The following is a 15268-nucleotide window of genomic DNA, read 5'->3' as shown; positions in this document are numbered from 1 at the left end:
GGGAGGTCAACATCCAGTCAAGTATACAAAGTAAATATCCTTCAACTCTAATAAGTTCTCAAGCAGCATTTTTCTTAATTGGTCTATCTGTTAATTTCAATTATCAATGGAAATATTTTTTCATAGAGGGCTGTGCATGTGAGAAACTGACATTTACCCCCCCCACACACACACACACACACAAAAACCTGATCATTCCAAGCCTACTATATGGTATTAAATACTTCACAATCACCTTTGCTATTTGCCATTCTGGGATCCAAATAGGTTTACTTTTTTCCCCAAAAAGAAAGTACAGTGTGCATGCTTATTTCTGCAATACAGATGTTTCATAATCCTAGTGCAGGCAGTTGGGACCTACTGACCAACAGAATTAAGGTACTGGTGGAAGAGAGAGACATGAAAAAATAACAGATTTTACATTTATTATAAAATTAAAACAATCTACCTGTAATATTAATGTCAGTAACACAATGCATCATTAAAAAGTAGTTTTCCCTCCTTTGTAGATAAAAAGCATATACGGGTATTTTTAATAGGAAATTAGATCTAAGGTAGAATCCATTTTCGTCCATACATTTAAGAAGGGCATGCTTTCAAGAAGCAGAAATTCAATTTTCATCTTTTTATACTGCCAAGCTGATAAACCATTAGCACAGAAAGACTTCTAGTTCATAAAAAATGCTGAGCCAGATTTTTAATACATATCTTGGCTTTTTACAGACTTGTGCCAGTAAAAGAGCAAATATAATAAATCTCACAGCTCGATGGTAAACACCAAAACTAGCTTTATCAAAATATTTCCTTCCTGAGTTGGAAATATATTGATTATTTAACAAAAATATTCCTTTGTATTATCTGTTGCTATAAAGATCACTAAGCAAGTTTCTATGTACTGTCAATAGGATTATGGGAAACTTGACAGCACAATATGCAACATATAATTAGCATAAATATAAAGCAACGAATTTTGACTATCTACAAACAGTATTATACTGCAAAGTTTTGAGTCTTTTTAGACAAAAGGCAATGTATCATTACAATCAAATCAAACTGTCTCTTTCATAATAATTCATTCAATATAAAGAAGTAAATTTCAGTATCCATCAAGAGACTGTTTAAAACATTACTTGAACATACTTTAGGCTGAAGCGTTGTCACAATAAGAACAGAAAAATAAAAGTTTTCAATTATTTTTTTAAAGTGTAACTTCTCTTCACTGTTATGAAATTTAAAACAAAACCATATTTTGTTTCTGTATGAGAGCCAAGATGTGAAACTGACCAATGTAGTTTCACTGTTCAAACAGAGCAAACAAAGACCAATTTACTTGCGCCAAAAGAATTCTGAAATAAAATATGAAAGTAGATTCAAAATTAGCTAAATCAGCAATTCTTTCAAGGATAAGAGAGAAGGCATGCCACCCTTCTTAAGGCTGCAGATGCAAAATACAAACAGTTCTCCCATCATGCTTTCAGGTTCTCAAAATTCTAAATCTTTCAACCTAGAATGATGAAATAGTATGTAAGGAGGCACCAGATCTTTAAGAAAGCTGGGCCCAAGCCTATTCACATTGTTAAAACCAAAATCTTCAATGCAGTCTGCCCACAAAAGAGGAGATTTTGAATATTTTTATTCATACTCCCAACAGCTCAAAAAAATGTCCTGAAGCATTTTTAAACTAAATGAAATTCAAAGTCAGATTGGCTGAAATTGTAAGCTATATTTTAATACTGTATATTTACATTATGTAAGTGCTGGAAAAAACAAACAATTTGGCAAATTTACCATCTTAAACATCTGTGTTGTTTTCCATGTCCCCATACAAACTTGGAACACTTTCTTAGAACATATTCATTAGGTCAATATTCATCAGGCCACTACCCTAGTCTCATTCAAATCCCTGCCAAAGACTAATTTCTGCCACAAAACAAATTAATTAAAATATTCAACTTTAAGAAAAATCTTTGCTTGCTAAGAAATGTGCATGGGCCTAACATCTCCATATCACAATTTATGTGTCCTGTTTAATCCTGCCCCTACCCCCTCTAACTTTAACTAACCCTCACTTGCCATGGCAGGAAGCTTATTATTTGTTCAGTGAGGCACCTAGCATACTTTTGAGCATAGTACAAATAAAACAGGTAAGGGAGAAGAGAAGGGAATTCCTATTACAAGTGTAATAAGAGATGCCCAGACACTAGTATGGAATGGGATGCTAGAGATCCCTATAGAGCTGTTTGCACTTCTCTACAAAAGCAACCAGCAGAACCAACAATGTAAAAGCAGCACTTAGAGAAGATATAGGGGAAGTCCTTATACAATTATCTAGGGGACTGTGTCCTAGTCCAGTCAGCATTACCTCTAAGCTCCAGGATTCTGGAAGCTAGGATCACAGCCGGTCTATGGACAGAGCACTGTTATTCTGGATTCTGTGAAATCCACCCCTTGCCACAGAGCTGTGAGACAGAATTGAAGGTATCTTTAAAAAAAAAAAAAAAAAAAAAAAGTTTTAACCCTCATGGTCCTGAAGAAAGTCTTCCAAGAACAGAGTGTAACTGATGACAGCTTTAATTGATAGTGCAGAAAGGTCCCGACTGACCCAAGGTTAATTCCAAAACTAAAGATGACCATTTCATTGTCCTATCTCGGGGCCTCTCCTTTTGTCCCTCCAGACCCACAAACATGATACAGTTCTGCAGTGACCTAGAATCCTACCTTCGACTCTCCGACTCAAAGAATATTTCCAACATACCTCTGAACAGCATACTAACCCACAGAATCCCCCCTACCAGCACTACAAAAAAAAAAAGGATTCTGCGTGGACTCCTCCGGACGGTCGATACAGATACAGACAGATATTGTCAGTAGTGTTAACTATATCACTGCTGATCATTTTACAGCTACTGTGCTTATCTCCAAAGTATTTTAAAGATTCTGTGCACCCAAAATTTGTGTGTAGTAAATAGTGACACTCTCCCTGTGCCCATAAGCTGGATGTTTAAATACAGGGGGGGGGGGCAGAGTTCAACACTTCCCTTCTCCTAAAATAATTTTTGTATCCAAACAACTTGGGGGTAAATTTAGTAAACACTAAAACAACTGAGCACCTAAATGAAACAATAATAACTTTAATTTTGTTGGCCTCTTAACACAAACTTAACAATACCACACATACATATATATATTTTTGCTAGGAGCATGGGCAACACTGACAGTCCTGGAACCTATTGGCACAGAGTCAGTCTGCGCAGCACAGGCCACCGCAACAGCAAGAGGAAGCTTAGCAAGATCAGCAGGATCCGGCACAGCAGCAAATGGCAGAAGTTGCAGGCCCACCATTTCCTCAAAGCCGGCTACAAACTCCTCTTATGTGGCAGTCTCATATTGGATTAAACAGATGCCATGCTACCTGCACCCATAGCGCTAGCAAACCCACATTCCGTGAGTGTCCTCTCCCTGAGTTTAAGGTGTCTCTCTCTCTCACTGGCAATTAAAAAAGCCAGCACTAGCCAACTGTCACCACCTAGGAGATGCTGACAAAGGCAGTACACAGATAGATCCTCCTGCACCAGAACTACTTACTACTACAGCTCATCCTCACCTACACAGTGTAGTCATCTGCGCATGGAAGGCTGAAGTCCCCTCAGGACAGGACACAAGCTTTTCCTTACCGTCACAAGAGATGCTTCTGAAGGAAGTAGATCCCAGAAAGATTATTCCCTTCCTAACTACACAGCTGAACGCCAGGCTCTCACACATTCCTGTGCCTGATTAGGGACACACTTCTACTACCTCTGATGGTGGTGGTTGCGTACCATCCCCCACCTGCTAACTCTTGCTCCTCTGCAAAAAAAACAACCTCCCTCCCCTTTCAATTGGCTTCCAATCCCCACTTTCAGAAGCCAGTAGGAGCATTTCCAGTGCTAATACTGACAAAAACATGTTTGTGTAAAAATTCCTCAAAACACTTTGTTTTCTGCAAACATTCTTGTGGATAAAACACAAACAACAAGAGATCACAAAAAATATCAGAATTTTTGCAAATACTTTGCTGAAGTATTTGCCTAGCTGCATTATTTTGAAAAAGCACCTTTTCCATCCCATTTCATATGGTGGAAAAAACAGACAATGAGTTTTCCAGTTAAATCAAAGCATTTCAAAAGGGTCTTCCTTTCAAAACTGTCATTTTTCCCCCACAAAATTTATTGTAGCTGACCACAGTAGAAAATGCATTCACAAATCCAGATGGTTAACATTTTTCTACAATGAGAAGAAAATACAGCTTGGTACCAACAGACTAACTTTCCTGATCTCTTCCCTCCCACCCCTACAGACACAGTTATTTATCATTTTCATTGATTACCACCAGTATAACCCTCTCATCATTATTTGTCCTTTCCACACAATTTTGACTCCTAATTATTCAGTTCCAACTACATGATGGTGCCACTGGTAACTCTGACTCAACTATGCATGGCACTGAAAGCCCTTCACTTTTTTCTCTCACAAAAACTACTTATATATCAAACTTTTCTTTTACATGGGTTTTAAAAAGTAACACAAAAATGACATCTATTCCATCAGGTTTTCCTATATTTGACCATGATAGAATCCATCAGGTGCTTAAATAATGGTACACTCTCTTTTTTTTACATACATGCACCTAATTAAAATGGTGCTACTCTCTTGTAGGTTTTAAAAGTTTCAGATGTTCTATGAGCTAATGTATGCTAAGAGTCTCAACCTACTCTTTGTCCAAGCTAAGAAGGATATCATATTACCTTAAAACAGCAACAATATGGGATACCTGGCAAAGAAGCCCATTCCCTCCAGTAGGAGACTCATTTTCCTTACCATTTCACATTTTAACTAAAATTGTTGGTCAAATTTCAAAGCTGAAGGTTCAGATACAAAACTAAGTGGTTTGGTGAAGACCTCTACCTTCAATGCCTTACTTGCTTAAGACACCAACAAACAAGGGGAGAGCCATCTATATGTTAAAGGGACACCAACTTGGGGAAAAGAAAAAAAAAGTGTCTGAGAAAGTTGTGCCTACTATAGTTACAAGCAACACCTACCACATCTTTTAATGTGAGATAAATAATGGTACAGAACAAAACACAGAACAAAAACACACAAGATCACAGCCCTGAGGAGCCTACAATCTAGAATTTTAGACATGACCTAATGAGAGAACAAACAAGAGACTGCACGTGTGGGGTGAGGGAGGAGAAGGGTGGTTTTAAGAGATGGTGTAGTCCTGTGGTTCTCAACCAGGGGTACACGTACCCCTGAGGGTACGCAAAGGTCTTCCAGAGGGGTACGTCAACTCATCTAGATATTTGCCTAATTTTACAATAAGTACATAAAAGCACTAGCAAAGTCAGTACAAACTAATATTTCATACAGTGATTTGTTTTTACTGCTCTATATACTATACACAGAAATGTAATATTTATATTTCAATTGATTTTATAATTTATGGTAAAAATGAGAGAGTAATCAATTTTTCCAGAAACAGTGTGCTGTGACACTTTCATATTTTTATATCTGATTTTGTAAGCAAGTAGTTTTTAAGTGAGGTGAAACTTGGGGGTATGCAACACAAATCAGACTCCTGAAAGGGGTACAGTAGTCTGGAAAGGTTGAGAGCCACTGGTGTAGTCAGTGTGGATCCCACTGTATCTCATGCACATGCTTTTTTTTTTTTTTTTTTAAATAGTGTTGTCCGCTCCTGTGAGGCCATTCTTGTGCCTTGTGCCTCCTCCTCAGCTGCTGTCCTCCATCAATACCCTAGCAGTTCAAAGGTCGTGGACTCCAAAATCCAGGGATTAAGGATGTGTCCTGGGATCTACACTGACTACTATAACATCTCAAAGTACTTTATGTTGATAATGATCTGGTCCCAGCGTGAATCTCAAGTGCTTCCTGCGTGCCAGCTGAATGGCTATATGGAAGAACTCACCTTGCAGGTTAAGAGCCATGAACCAATCGAGCCTGCACACATGGGGTGCTGCAGGCAAGCACTATATTCTGGAATCTGAGACTATACATACAATTTGTTCTGTCTCCTCAGGTCTAGGATAGGAAGAAAGGGGGATTTGTCTTCAGGAAGGAAATACTGAAAGTAGAAACCTCTTCTCCTGTACTACTTAAGAACTCTTCCATGACTCCTAGCAGAAGCAATATGGCCACTTTTTCCCCCCTCTCGTGAAATGCGTCCCTGAAGAGTAACAAGGAAAGGGATGAGTAGAGTGAAGAGCATGGAAGTGAATGGGATAGCCAGGGGCAACTAGAATATAGTTCTATATTCTACACCCATTTGTCTGAAGTGATGTTGGTCCACGCCCAATGGAATGAGACAAGACAGCTCCTGAAGATGGCTGCTAGTTCCTGATGGGAATATTAGCAACCATATTAGAGCCTATCACATCTGCTGAGAAGGTGCCTACCAGACAAGTAGCACAATTGTTTCTGCAGTGAGTACTCTATCTGCCCCCCAAAATAAGGATGAGACAGTTGTGTCTGTTGGGCTTCCTGTATGGGTTGGTGTATACATCCCCAGCAACCTCAGAGTGGTCCTTTATCCATTCTGTATTGAACAACTCCATCCCCTGAAATAGGAGGTCCTGGATGGCATCTTGGACTTCTCTTGGTATTCCAGATGCCAACAGTCAGAAAGTCACGGCCATGACTATAAACCTTGTAGTCGTGTCTGAGGAATCCTTAGAGTCCTGGAGGCCTCTTATGGCTTTTTTTGATGACCTCTAAGTTCCTCCCTAGTGTCCCGTGGTACTTTCGTCAAGAAGGGATCTCCCTTTCCCATGTCAGTACATTATATTTGATGAACAATGCCTGGCAGTTGCCACCCAGAGTTGCAGACAAGTAGGCAAGACAAGTAATGCCTGGACAGGTCTAGCTTTTGGAGGTCCTTGTCCACATGCCTTTCATAGATTTCAACTTTTCCTACACTGCTGCCTCTACTAATGATCCTGTGAAAATAGAAGTTTTCAAAGTTTTTCCAAGGCACCTAGCAGCACTCAGCCACCTGTTTAGATGGGGTTTGCCAGAGCCTGTTGCTGTCTCCAATATGCCCTCATTAATGGGGAGAGCAAATCCCGGCTGGGGCTGAAGTAGTCAAGGCATCAAAGAGCTTGTGATTTCTTGTAATTTGTTGCAGTATCTAATGTCTCTGTGATACAAGAGATCCTTAACGGTTTTAAAATAGTCAGCCACCAGGGCATGGGCTGGTGGGACTGCCTCGATGATGACTACTCCTTAGTTGGAGACTGGAGTGCTGCTGTTTATGTATTGCTCCCAGTTCTTGGGTACTAATGATAGACGGTGGTATGGACGGTCTGGGCAGCGATGCTGCCTGATCTCCTCTTCACAGGAGGGGGGAAATCTGCTGTGGAAGCTTGAAATGATGTCTCTTATATTGACACTGGCCAATTTGTGACTGTTAGACCAATGCCACTTGCACCTCCTTTGCAGTGGTGCCCTGCACGAGTGATCTCCAGTGCTGCCTCTAGGATCACTCTCAGAAGGTAGAGGAGAGACATCCCTGGTTGATACCAGGAAGAAGGCAAAGTCTGGCAATAGCGATGAAGAGCAACTCTCTACAAAATGGCAGTGCTATGTGGTAATGTCTCAGCTCCAGTGACTGGTGCCACCCTGGTACCAATGACATCCCAGGAGAGTATTTCAGAGATGCATGAAGGCACATCTTAGTCCCATAATCAGCACAGCCAATGACAGTGCCTTCTTACCTGGCACCACTCCCTTAGCAGAGAGCTTAGCCACTTTGTCCATGGCCAGAACAATGCTCCATGGTGTTTGGAGCAGTGTCTGGACTTTGGCTGGCATTGCCTTTCAATTTACCCTTGAATTGGGGTGCTGATGCTGTTTCCAGTGATGACACTGTCAGTGCCAGAAGTGCCAGCATTGAAGCCAGTGCTGAATCAATCAATACCAGTGCTGAACGGGTTGATGGCACTGGTGTCAGTGTACTGGCTGCTGGTGCCAAAGTGACTGGTGTCAATAGGACGGTGTTGATTTCTACAGTGTATTCTTTCCTGCCTTTCCATCACTGCTGGACTGTGTTGTCTGCTCATAGAAGAACATGCTGAAGATGCTTCCAGTTCTTTGGAGGTGGTTATCTATTCCAGGTCTGAGATGATGCACATACATTGCTTAAGCAGATACAGTTTCAGCTGCATGGCCCTCAATTTGTGAATCCCTGAGGAGGATTTAGAAATTGAACACTTATTAAGGATCTGACCCTCCCCCATATAGAACAGGCATCAGCTATGCCCATTGACCGGGGGATGAGTCTCTCGCATCTTTCACATCCTCCATTCATAAGGAAGCCTGGGTCACCATCTCTTGAAACAAAAGAATAGGGCTGGGATAAATAAATTCTCAGCACCATTTAACTTCAGGTAGTTGCCTGAATGTTCCTGGTCTTGTATTGGAAACACCACCTAACAACAACTCCTTTGAGATTAAGCAGCAACATGGAGTAGTTTGCCATTTATTTTGCTCAAGACATTCCACCTGGATCCAGTGAGGGAGTCAGCAGCAGGAAAGGACACCTGCCTGCTCAAAGAAGTAATGAGAAAAGTTAAAATATAGATATATTTATTTGAGAAGTCTGATGCTGCTCTTTCACTCAACTTTCCTAAGTGTAATAATAATTTACCATATAACCAGATTTTAAGATAGAAGAATACTCCAGATATCAAAGCTGTAGCTAAGCTTTGAGTATCTATTGAGTTTCTTCTTGCAGCTGCAATATACCTTTGCACCAATTATAGTGTATGCTAGAAAATGAGCAAATGTTTTCGCAGAGTTTAAACAATTACTGCAAAATATTTGTTCTTAAATGCACTACAGTATATATGTATACAGCAAAACAAATTTGCTAGACAGACTGTATTATTTATAGAAACTAGACAGCAAGAGTGTAAGGTTTTGGTAATTGTTAATAAATAGAGGTTAAGGGTATTACCGTGTAAGGATCTTTCATTGATAGAAGACCCTGCAAACCTACAGAAGGTTAGGAAAGTGTGGGGGTGACTAAATTTACTGGGTTACGCCTTGAGCTCATGGAAGGGTAAAGGTGAGTGCCCTACAGTGTGCGGGTAACAAGAGTACTAGCACTGTCCGCTAATCCTTACAGTGAAATATTAATTTCAAGTATTTTGTTTTAAAAAGAGTCACATCACTGACTTTCATATTCAAACAGTGCACCTGAAACTTTATTAAAAGGGCCTTTATAAATATTGAAATTATTTTTAAACTAAAGGGATAAACTTTGGTGTTACATCACACTCTTCTCCACTGCAGCATGTCTGCATTATTGCAAAGCTTTCATTAAATCAGATGCTGAAAATAAAAAGTTCAGAAAATTGTTCTACTCTTAAGTTTATTTTTTTCTTTACACTAACTCAAGTACTATCATCCTGTCAGTACAGTAAAATATTAAGCACTACTCACAAAATTAGCTCTTCTTGTTAATAAATACATAGTTTGATTGTACAAATAAGTTTTCAGAATGCACTGCTAATGCGGAAGTAACTCAATGGTTACTAGACTACTGGTGGTCTGTGGAGCACTTGCTGGTGGACCAGAGTGTACTGGTTTCCCACATGGTGCTGGCTCTCCTACTTATTTCCTGCTGTTAAACTGCTTTAAAAACATCTAGAAATACATTAAAGTGTTCCTAACATTACTTTTCCCATGTAAGCAATTGCTCCAGTTACCATAGTGACTTTAAGTGATTACAAATGGTACGGTTGTTGTCCGTGAGACAATCTACTAAAATGTGATCTATGCTATAAGCGTTTGAGAAGCTCTACATTAATTTAAAACTGAAATATCTGACAAGTAAAAAAAAAAAAAATAAAGATCTCATATTCAGTTAAGACTGTACTTAAAGTTTTTATTGAAGAAATGTTGGCATTTCAGGTGTGTTTTGAAAAGCCATTATCAAGCTATAAAATATAAGGGTTTTCTTCACTTAATCATCAGATTTGTTAGATTAGTTTTAGGATTATCAAGAGTTAACAATGAGGTTAAAATCATTTTTAAGATTAATTACCACACCAATATATGTCCGGACAAAATATTCCTCCTCCTATTTGTTATAATTCCTAGGTTATAAAGCTGTTTAATTATTTTTGCAGTCCTTTATAGCTGTTTAATCGGAAAGAGGAGAATTAAATGACTGTGGGAAGAAGAAAGGCATTAACATATTTTAAATTACAATAAGTAACTATTTAGGAAAGAAAAACACATGAAAGTGCTTTTTTATTCCTAAAGTTTAACTGAGCATGAAATTTAGCTTTAATAAAATAAGGTTCCACTTAATTACTATGCCACTGTAATCTGTCCTCCAATTTGCCCCAATGGCTACAGACAGCAGCTGACAGATAAGGATTTTTTTAATGAAATTTGCAAATGAATATTTCTTTGTCAAAAAGCATATATAATATCCAGAAGAAAGTTAAGAAATGTATCTCCGAAAAACAATCCCTTATATAATAAATCCATACTAACTCACTCTGCAGTCACTTGAATGTACATAAATTAATTTTAAACTCAACTTTATGCATGTTTTAACATGCCATATTTTCCAAGTGTAATATGAGTGTTCCCCAACCCCTAAAGCTTTATACTCTGCATTCTGCCAATCTGAACAGTGATCTATTGAGTAAATGATCACAACATGACCCATTTTTGAAAAGCAACAAACACATTAGTAAAGGTGTTTTTCGTTGGAGGGTTAATTATTTGCTTTTGTGCATTTTTGCTATCGTTTTTACATTTTCAGATGAACACAAATTTTAAAAATTATTAGATTACTTCATTTCATGGTCATGCAAAATTAGACTGGTTTTCACTGGCTCTATGTAGTGATATTTGAAAAGTAAACATACTTTCATACAAATTCAGAAGGGAAAAACATAAAACACAGTTATCTACTGCTCAGGACCATCATGGGTTTTTCTTGAACAGAGAGGCATTGACTAGTCTCTTGCTAACCACACACACGCAGTGAGCAACAAGGAAACCTTATTCCTGCTGCCCTGCACTTCTCTCCAATTGGAGAAGGAACTCACCAGCCAGTCTAAGACTGGGCTAGGGCAGGAGCCCGCTCCGTGCAACCCTCTCCCCTCCCAAAGCCCAATTTCAGACCAAGCCCTTCCTCGGCCAAAACTCCCGTTGACTTTAGCTGGAGCTCTGCTCGACTGACGAGGGTACACATTCACTAAGGAGGGGATGCAAGTGCAGATCTGTTGAACGCGCTCCTTCAATGTGCCCGATCCCATCCACTTGGGTGAAGCTCCTGCCCTAGATCGAGAGCAGCAGCGGTCCCCGCGAGTGCATTTAGGCGCCGCCGCTGCTGGGAAGAAGGAGGATATACCCGGCGGGCTGCTCCAGCAAAGGGAGGTGTGTCCTAGTCACAGCCCCTGTCAAACGCTCACACCCGCACCGAGGCGATCCTGGGGCCCGCGCAACAAACGGGGCTGTGCGCCCGATGGGGAGGCAGCAGCTAGGCTCGGGGAGGAGACACACCCGGCATTTCTCAGCGCTGATCCCCCGGCTCAGGGACAGGGAGATGCACAGATAACGGGGCACCAGCCAGGGGAGCAGCAGCAGCTGCTGCTTGGGCACCCTCCCGCTCTGCCCCTGCCGAGGCTGCGTGCGATGAGCAGTGCCAAGGATGCAGCGTAGCCATCGCTGCTGCGCTTCAGTCCTGGCGCCCCAGGAGCGGGGCTAGGCAGGACCGAGAGCTCAAGCCCCGGGACGCCACGAACTAGCGGGCGGCCGCTCACTGAACCGGGGGGAGGCAGAGTCTCCCCCTCCTCGCGGCTGCTCTTTTACCCCCGAAGCGCCTGGACTTGGGTTGGGAGGGAAGAGGCCGGGATGGACGCCCCGCACCCGCTGGACTTCAGTCCCTCACCAGCCGGAGCGCCTGGGCTCGGGCTGGCCAATGCTGCTCCCGCTTCGCCCAAGCCCTACGGGGCTGCAGGAGCACGATCCAGGGTGCAGCGGGCGGGAAGATCCCTGGCTCCCCTCTAGCCCTGCCCCAGCTATTCGGGACACACCCACCCCCGCTGCCTCCCGTTTTCTGTCTGGGGACTGGGGGCGCACACCGATGCCCTGAGCAAGAGGCGGCAGCAGCAAAGCCCCTGCCCGGGTTGGGGCATCTGCTGCTCCCCGCACCACACACCGGGGACAGACACACACACACCCCGCCCGGCCGCCCCTCCACATGCGGGGCGCAGCCGGGCCAGCGCCAATACCTGCCCCGATAGGCGCCGCCAAGCCCGGGGGGGGACGGGGACGGGGGACTGCGATGGGGGGCAGCGGGAGAGGCCGGGAGGCGGCTTTGGAGCCTGAGGAGAGAAAAGACCCGGCCAGACCCACCGTCTCCACCGGGGGCCTCTGCAGGCGGCGCAGCTCCACGCGTCCCCCAGCCGCCCCCCGCCAATGAGCCGGGGGAACAAGGGGGCAGCGTCCCCGCTTCTCCACCCCCTTCGCCAGCCAGTCCTGGGGTGGGTCTCTCGCTTCCTCCCCGCAGCCCAGGGCGCCGCGAAGCCCCCGCCGCCACTCACCGGGCTGGGGGGCGAGCCGCCCGCTTCCTCGCGCGCCGCCGGCGGCTCGTGGGTCTGTCAAGCAGCGCGCAGCCCCCGCCGCCGGGATTCACGCCACCGCCGCCGCCATGTTAGTGGGGCGCCCGCGCATGCCCGCCAGCCGCACTGGGGGCTGCCGCCGCCTCCCCACCACAGCCCGCGCGAGGGGGCAGCCGCCTGCCGCAGGCGCTGGGTGCAAGCCCGCCCCTGTCAACGGCAAAGCGCCTGTTCGCTTCAGGCTTTCAGGGGTCTGTCTACGGGGCGCGCTCAGCCCCGCCTGGGACTCAGGTTTGAGCCCGAGCGCCCCACGTCTGGCCACACAGTCAGATCCTGCTGGAAGCGTCAGTGCCCGAGTCCCGCAGTGACTGGGGTCTAAGCTCTGTCACTTTGCAGTCTGGACCTGAATCAAGCCTGGCTGTGAGCCAGCAACCGGAAACCTAGTGAGGAATAGATGCTCAAGCACAGGCTTGGCCATATAGGTGACCAGACAGCAAGTGTGAAAAATTGAGACAGGGCGTGGGGGGGGGTAATAGGAGCCTATATAAGTAAAAGCCCCAAATATTGGGACTGCCCCTATAAAATTGGGACATCTGGTCACCCTACTTGGCAATGCCAAGTCCACAAGCCTGGATCCCACAAGCCCCAGTTTACAGTGCATTTTATGGCAATGAAACCACCAGGGCTGATTCAGGCTCCTGGGATTTCAGCTGTATAACTATAAAACTGCAATGTAGCCCTTCAACTCCAACTAAAGCCCAGACTTTAGGACCCAGCCAGAGAGGTGGGTCTCTGAGCAGCTACATTGCTATTTTTAGCCCCAACGTCTGAGCCTCACAAGCCCAAGTCAATTGACCTGGGCTCTGAGACTTAGTGCTGTGGGCTTTTTAGATCCAAGAAGCATAAGGATGCTAAACCTCCGCCTGCAGTTATTCTGCAGGCATCATTGAATGTGTGAGTGCAGAGGCGGCCCATCCATATAGGTGAACTAGGCAGTCAGCTAGGGTGCTACATTAAATGGGGCACTAAATTAGAGGAAAAAATTCAAATTAAACAAATTTAAAATGAAAAAAATACAAATAAAACAACACCGATTTCATTATTTCAATTCCCCTCGGTGTATGGAGGGAATATGAATTATAATTCATTTCTCTGCATTTCTGAGAATTTATTTATATAAGTAAATCTTTTATTTACTGCAAAAATAAATTAGTGAATTTTTTTTTTCAATTTGCAACATAGGGTCAAGATGACCCACTCCCCAATTTTGATAAGCAGTAACTCAGCCACAACAAAACATCTGCCAGCAGCAAGAGCTGCAATGTTAGTGACACCTAACTCGAATATACATCAAGGTTGCATAGCTGGAAATTCATGTACAGCAGAGATATCATGAGTTGATCCATGTCAAATGGTCATTTTAACACACATTGCAGGTAGATGGTTAAGAATCGAGCAAATGCTGTGGAAAATTGTGTTTCTTGGTGCCAAAGAATAACGTCTTTCAGCCAGGGCCGGCTCTAACTTTTTTGCCACCCCAGGCAAAAAAAGAAAAAAAAAAAAAAAAAACCCGAGCGCCCCCCGCCACCGCAAGATTGGCCACTCCTTCCAAGGTGCTGCCCCAAGCACGTGCTTGGTCGGCTGGTGCCTGGAGCCGGCCCTGCTTTCAGCATTATAAATCCAAAATGTGAGTATCTTTAAGTGTTAAACCTTAGTGTTATTATTGGGCTGTATAATTATGAACTTTTTTGTTATAAGTGGTTCAGATGTAATAAATAAGGTCCATAAAAGAAAAGTAACAGTGTTAATGCTTAATAGACTACAATGATGTCACACTCTAAGTGATGACATCACTCTCCAAGCAGGTAACGGTGACGAAAGGGATTACTTTCCAAACAACTGGTGTCGGGTTATAATGTCGAAAAAGGTCATTTTGTTTCCATGTAAAACACTGTAACTAACTGTTTTAATAGGTAAGTGAGTGTAGGTTACTAATCTGCATGTTTTAAGATCCCACAGTGTTTCTTATTCAGAGTGTTTTATAAATACAGGTTAAAATTCACTGAAGAGTTTTCTTATTTCTTTCTATATTGGATGTGATGGTAATGGCAGTTAAAGCAGGATAGTGTAATGGATGATTTTGGATTTGTAATAAAAATAACTAACATTTTTAATGCATTTTTATTTGAAATCAGACTGAAATATCTAGCTGTTGTATACAAATCTATTCTGAAAATTTTGTCTCTATTTTATCTGATCTCAGAAACATTGGTTAGACAGATGGACAAACCGAATAATTAAGCCTGTTTAAAAAAAAGTGTAAAAATATTAAAAGGAAAAAAGGGGCAAAATGTTTCCCAGTTTACTAAAAACCTTCGGGTTTGGGGATGAGGGGTGCCGATTGCATGATTTACCTAGGGCACCGGTTGCTGGCAGCTAATCTAGGGGACACACACTTCTAGAGGGTGTAAAAATTAGTGTAATATATCACAAACACAAAAAACTAGGTTAAATGACCATTATTATGATTGCAAAGTCAAGCACTCAAAAGTTAGTAAATGCCAGTATTAAGGCTTCCTGTTCAACCCAATTCTTTAATTAAATACTACTTTTTCCACAGGACCCTT

At 42.8% G+C, this 15268-nt stretch overlaps 1 protein-coding gene across 3 annotated transcripts in view; it reads right to left on the bottom strand.

Moving 5' to 3' along the window:
- SCML2 (Scm polycomb group protein like 2) overlaps positions 1-12855 on the bottom strand; it is a 119675-nt gene extending 106820 nt beyond the window's left edge. The window contains exons 1-2 of one of the 3 annotated variants that reach the window (XM_034755921.1): positions 12627-12855; positions 2363-2482 (exon numbers count right to left, since the gene is read on the bottom strand). The gene's annotated coding sequence lies outside the window, so the exon portion shown is untranslated. Of the gene's footprint in view, positions 1-235; positions 352-2362; positions 2483-12626 lie in introns of those variants that run through there. The other 2 variants (XM_034755913.1, XM_034755929.1) reach the window with 2 other exon arrangements.
- Positions 12856-15268: the final 2413 nt, after the last annotated feature.

The sequence above is a fragment of the Trachemys scripta genome, chromosome 1 (assembly GCF_013100865.1).
Source record: "Trachemys scripta elegans isolate TJP31775 chromosome 1, CAS_Tse_1.0, whole genome shotgun sequence".
In the NCBI taxonomy this organism is placed as follows: Eukaryota; Metazoa; Chordata; order Testudines; family Emydidae; genus Trachemys; species Trachemys scripta.
This window is presented reverse-complemented; position numbering and strand designations above follow the sequence as displayed.